General features: G+C 36.1%; 1 protein-coding gene across 5 annotated transcripts in view; it reads right to left on the minus strand.

Moving 5' to 3' along the window:
- The window catches only part of LOC134321360 (GRAM domain-containing protein 2A), a 64,087-nt gene extending 61,051 nt beyond the window's left edge, over positions 1-3,036 (minus strand). For 2 of the 5 annotated variants that reach the window (XM_063003095.1, XM_063003104.1), the window contains exon 1: positions 2,886-3,036. The gene's annotated coding sequence lies outside the window, so the exon portion shown is untranslated. Of the gene's footprint in view, positions 1-131; positions 204-2,885 lie in introns of those variants that run through there. The other 3 variants (XM_063003081.1, XM_063003088.1, XM_063003113.1) reach the window with 2 other exon arrangements.
- Between the last annotated feature and the right edge of the window lie 2,964 nt (positions 3,037-6,000).

A 6,000-nucleotide genomic window follows, 5' to 3' on the forward strand; every position in this document is an offset into this window, starting at 1 on the left:
AAATAAAAGAAAATGATCTATCCACTAACACATTAACGAGTCATTCTTCTATACAGACAGTCTATTATATATGTTTGCTATAAAGGCAACTACCTACTATCCATTACACTAAAAGTTACGGAAATTTTTACCGGACATCTGTTGAGCCTGTCTTTGTAGATGTCCAAACACAATTCTATCCTGCAATGCAGGTTCATTTACTCAGACTAACAGAGTCATTGTGCTTGCAGGCCTCTCAAAATAAAAAAGAGACATTAGAGAGACTGAGAGAGAGAGTCAGGCCTTCAATGGCTTACTTGTTCTCATGTCTCTGAATGGTCACTGGACTAGAACAGGGACTGGCATTAAGAATCCCTTACCCTTACCAATGACTGTGCCTGTTTTTTAGTCTTATAGTAATCGTTAAATACAAACATATTTATATTGTAAAACTACACTAAAATAAAAAAAATATCTTAAGTAGCAAAAGTTGGCTATGTATGACCCACAAGCTTTTATTAAGTTTATTCCACAACATTAGCAAAACAATGTTTTTAACCTAAGTAAACAACCTAAAATCTTACTGCAAAGTTAGTTCTAATAATACATTTCAGTACACTGAATAAAACAATATCAAAATAAAATATAAAACTACAAACCCAATTTCCCAAAAGTGGGGTCAATACAGAAAACTGTCTTTTCCATGTGTTTTACTAAAAACAGCACAAAAATAGACATTTATTCTTTTATCTATTTCACAACCACCAATTTTATAAATATGTGCATTCCTAATTTAATACCTGCACCACATTCCCAAAAAGCTAGAACATGGGCAATGTACTACTAGGAAGTAAAGAAGCGAATAGGTAACAGGTGTAAAATGAGCATTAACAAAAGGCTGAGTCTTTTGTCAGTGAACAGTAACACTATTATATTTCACTTTCCATAATGTTCATAACATTTTTAAAAGGCTCCAGAGGAATCGCTGTGCATAGAGGCCAAAAAATGCATCCTGAATGCCTTGACCTTCAATCCCTCAGATAGCACTGGATAAAAATCTGACATGAATATAGACACAAAGGCTCAAGAATATTTCACAAAACCCTTGTCAGTAAACACGGTTCACCTCTGCATCTGCAAATGGAAGTGAAGAATATCCTATGCAAATTAAAAAGCCATGTACATAAAAAAAAAAACCCCACCAACTTCTCTGAGCTTAAGCTCAGTTTAGATGGACTGATGCAAAGTAGAAAAGTGTGCTGTGTCCTAATAAGACCAGTTTTTAATTTATTTTTGGAAATAACGGATGTAGCATTCTAAAAGAGGTCTAGTACTTGTCAGTGCACTATCAGTGCTGGTCCCAAGCATGGATAAAAAATAGGAGGGTTGATTCAGGAAAGACAGCTTATTTCAGATGTAATACTATAGTTACATTTGACATTGGATTTTATACCATGGTAATATTTAACTTTAGATATACTAACGGATGCATTTACTTAATATAAACTATTATACTATAATGTATTTTAGCTATTAAATAGTAGTTAAATTAACATCAGATATTTTATAGTTATATTATTGTAAACTACAGTCACCTCAGATATACTAGTTACTTAAGATATTATACTATAGTTATTACGTAATTACTTGTGTAAATTACAAAATATGACACTATTGTCAAATTTCAAATGAGATATTATTTGTTAGATTTTACTTAAATTAAACTTGACTTACATTCACATCCAGTATTACACTTTAATGGCATTTTACTTAAAATGTTATACTTAAATTTTATTTCACATTAGATATTATACAATAATTAGTTATTATTTAAAACATTATACTTTAGTAATATTTCACATCAAATACTATATAATAATTTAATTTTACTGAAGATATTATTCTATAGTTCTTTATACATTTTAATTCAGATATTAAACATTAAGTACATTTGATTTCAGATACTATAGTGATTACACAACTGTTATGTTTCAATTGACTAATTATATTATGGTTAGATTTTAATTCAGCTATTACATTACTTACATTTTACACTTACAGTTATTACAGTAGTACAAAACTACAATGACCCAGTGAATGGGGTCTAATGGCTTTGTTTTGGGTACAGCTAGTCTTCTTACAGGACATGTTTCATAATCTGATCAATAAGATGACATTTCGATTCTGATAAAAATGCTCTCTTCTCTTCTCTACGTAGAGAAGGAGGGGTCAATGAATTACCTATGAAATTGGGGTCAGCATATTACCAGTATTAAAACAGCTTATGGAGGAATTGTGTTTCTTTTCTTTCATTGCAGTTCTGTAGGATCTATGTCAGTGTGAACTGAAGCTGGTCTGGTAGATGGAGTTGACCAGCCATCTGTACTAGGCAATTGTGTGTGGTTTTCTTCTAAATGTTGACCCTGACTGGACGACAGGGCCGGCGCTAGGGGGGGGCTGAGGGGGGCATTGCCCCCCCAAATTGTGTCTTTGCCCCCCCAAGCAAAGCAGTCCAGAACCGGGGCTGCTGGACGATATATGTTTCTTCTGTGTTTCTATAGTTATTTAAAATGTAAAGACTAATACAAGTCTTTTTTTCATGGTCTTTTCTTCTAAGCATAGCTTGATGCAGTATATTCAGCATAATTGTAATTAATCATCCAACGCTGTTCAATTACTTAACCATAAAACAGTCGGTCAAGCTCGGATTTTCACTAGACGCTTTAGTTTTGTAAAACTAATAAATAAGCTAATGAGTCGGGAATTAAAAGGAAATAGTTCATCAATAAAAGATCTAACAAGATGACTAAGATCAGTGTGTATTATGATCAGCTGATTGAATAAGTGTAGCCTGTTGAGAACAGCAGGTACAATGAGTAATAATAACAAGAGAACGGTTCACCAACCTTTAACCGTAACAGTCCATCATTTCACAAGCGTCGGGGCTGTCATCACTCCAGACTAACCGAGAAAGTGTTCAGAAATATGTAGTAATATATTTACATGTATTTTCTACACAATACATTAATAAAACCGTAACTCCGGCTCCTACTTGTTGCTGCTTTAGTCCGATGGGTTTGTTCTAAAGCAGAAGGGGCGTGCTTTGGTACCCGCACCACGGAAGAGGCGTGTTTTAGCTTACATCGCCCCGCCCACTAAACATCATTGAGTGCTTTTACATGCACAGAATGATCGATTAAACAATCCGTTTTGATAACAAACTGATTTCTCAACGACGTTGAGGGATCTAATCATGGGAAACGCAGAAGATCACGAGTCAGTAGGTGATCCAGTTTTCCAGAGTGATTACCTGTTAAGAAGCCATTCATTTTCCAGTGAACAGATGGTATAAGATGGTAGCATCGCCTGACACTCCTGACAAATAACGATTTTAAATAATATACATGTGATTTTTTCAGCATCCACATTGTTTGCCAAAGGGCATTTGTATTATCTAATAAATTGATAATTTTCTACGTTCCTATTTAATTAATTAAAAAAAAAAAATTAACGTAATTGTTTTATGTGTATGTGTGCGATGGACTGGCACCCTGTCCAGGGTGTTACTGCGTGCCTTGCACCCATTGAAAAGCTGGGATAGGCTCCAGCACCCCCCACGACTCTAATTGGATAAGCGGTTAAGACAGTGAGTGAGTATAACTGCATAACTGACCCACAAAGAAAACCTACCTACCTACCTCAGACCAGCAGACAAATGCTACATTTATTTATTAGGATTTTAATGTCATGTTTTACACATTCAAGACAGAAACGGTCATTACTCATTACACAAGGTTCATCAGTTCACAAGTTTAATGTCAAACACAGTCCTGGACAATTTAGTATCACCAATTAACCTCACTTGCATGTCTTTGGACTGTGGGAGGAAACCGGAGCTCCTGGAGGAAACCCTCGCAGACACGGAGAGAACATGCAAACTCCACACAGAAAGGACTCAGACCGCCCGACCTGGGAATCGAACCCAGGACCTTCTTGCTGTGAGGCGACAGTGCTATCCACTGAGCCACCGTGCCACTCCTATATCTTTGTGTATCTTTATGTAGCCCGACAAATGCTACATAATACAAAAGTGGACTTTCTGTCTAATAATTTACTAGTTGATCTGTCTATTTCAGCAACATCCAATGCTAACAAGTGCATAAATTCTGTCTTACATACAGACAATCTCTATAGACAAACATTGATAGTAGGAGTTACGCAATGTGGCACAATCATAGGATTCCAATTTTCAAACAAGTCAGTTTGTCAGATGTATCCACTGCCTAACTGCTGCATTAAAATGTAAGTGCTGTTGTAGTGAAATCAAAGTAACAGACAGTGCATATTTATATATATCCCATATTTATATATATCCCATGACAAATAAAGGTTTCCATCAAACATTTAGTTCATGTGCCCTTTGTTACAACATTTTCTATTGAATTTCAAACTACTGAAAGCAATATAAATGCAAGAAGAGGTAGCTGAGAGCTTCATAACCTGGGGGTGGGGTTTTCATAGGCCAAAAAAGTTGCACATATGTCTCCTAGTACAATGCCAAATGTCAGCTGGAGTGGTGTAAAGTGGTGTTTAAGGTTTGTTGGAAGCAGAAAAAAACATAAAACTTTGCAGGACTGTTGAGAAAACCTGGTGTAAAGCACATGACCTCTGGTCTCTGGAGCAGTGGAAATGCGTTCTCTGAAATGATGACTCATGATTGACTCATGATTGATCTGGCAGTCTGACACAAGGATCTTTATGGTCCTTTTACTAAGAGAATACCAACTGCCTTAACAAACTGTGCCAACTGTATAGGATAATACAGTGCTGGGATATGTGGGAAAAACCTGGGACACAGACACACAAACTAAATGTACTGTTCAGTGCCTTCAAGATTTTCTTTCTCACAGCATTAGTTCCATATTATTAATTTCCACTACAGCTATTGGCATGTAACCTCCTCTAGTCTCACGTGAAATCTCTGGCCTGAGGCTTTTTTCCCTCTAGCTGGTCACCTGATCTCTAGAGAAAGTGTTAAATGTTGGTCATGCCTGTTAATAATAACTCAAGGGCAATTTAAACATATTTATTTTGACCTGTATAATGTCATATCCTAAGCTATAAAAGAGACAGCTTATATCAATGTTCAAACAGATCCTTTTGTCAGTGTCTGCCTTTGTCAGAGTTCAATAAGCACATTATGAAACTTTACCTAACAGCATGTGAACAAGATCCCCCTTGTGGAAAAGGAGCTGTACTACAGGGTGCACTAACTAGCCTGAAGAACAGGCTACAGACCAATCAGACCAACATGTACATTTCATGATCAAATTAAACATGTTACACTTACATTAACTCCCCTTTTTCTTGGATATAGTCACCATGTAGCTGACAAATGTACATGTGAAGATAAATGAAAGTGCAGTATTTTGTTTATTTATGTATTTATTTTTATTGGGATTCTAACACCATGTTTTATACTTTGGTTCTATTTGTGGCAGGACAGGTAGTTACAGGTTGCATATGATTCATTTGTTAAATTTTAATGACAAACACAGTCACAGGCAATTTTGTATCTCCAATTCACTTGCATGTCTTTGAACTGTGGGAGGAAACCAGAGCTCCTGGAGAAAACCCACACAGATGTGCACAGAACATACAAAGTCCATAAAAACCCCAGACTGCGCCACCTGAGAATCAAACCCAGGACCTTCTTGCTGTGAGGCAACAGTGCTACCCACTGAGCCAGTAGGTGCAATATGTTGGTGAATAATAATTGGCGGTAGCCCGTCTATATGTAAAATTTAACAAACCAAAACTGTGCAAAGGTATAGGCAATCAAGGCTATAATTCCATCTCTAGAGAATTAATGTTCCTGTGTCCACTGTGTGCAATGTCATTATAAAGTTTACAGCCCATGGCACTGTAGTTGATGACCTTTGACTTGGACTGAAAAAAATGTAATGAAAATCACAGCAAAGAATTATTCAAATGTTGGATGAAGAATATCAATAAACAAAT

Source organism: Trichomycterus rosablanca, chromosome 1 (genome assembly GCF_030014385.1).
Source record: "Trichomycterus rosablanca isolate fTriRos1 chromosome 1, fTriRos1.hap1, whole genome shotgun sequence".
Taxonomy (NCBI): Eukaryota; Metazoa; Chordata; class Actinopteri; order Siluriformes; family Trichomycteridae; genus Trichomycterus; species Trichomycterus rosablanca.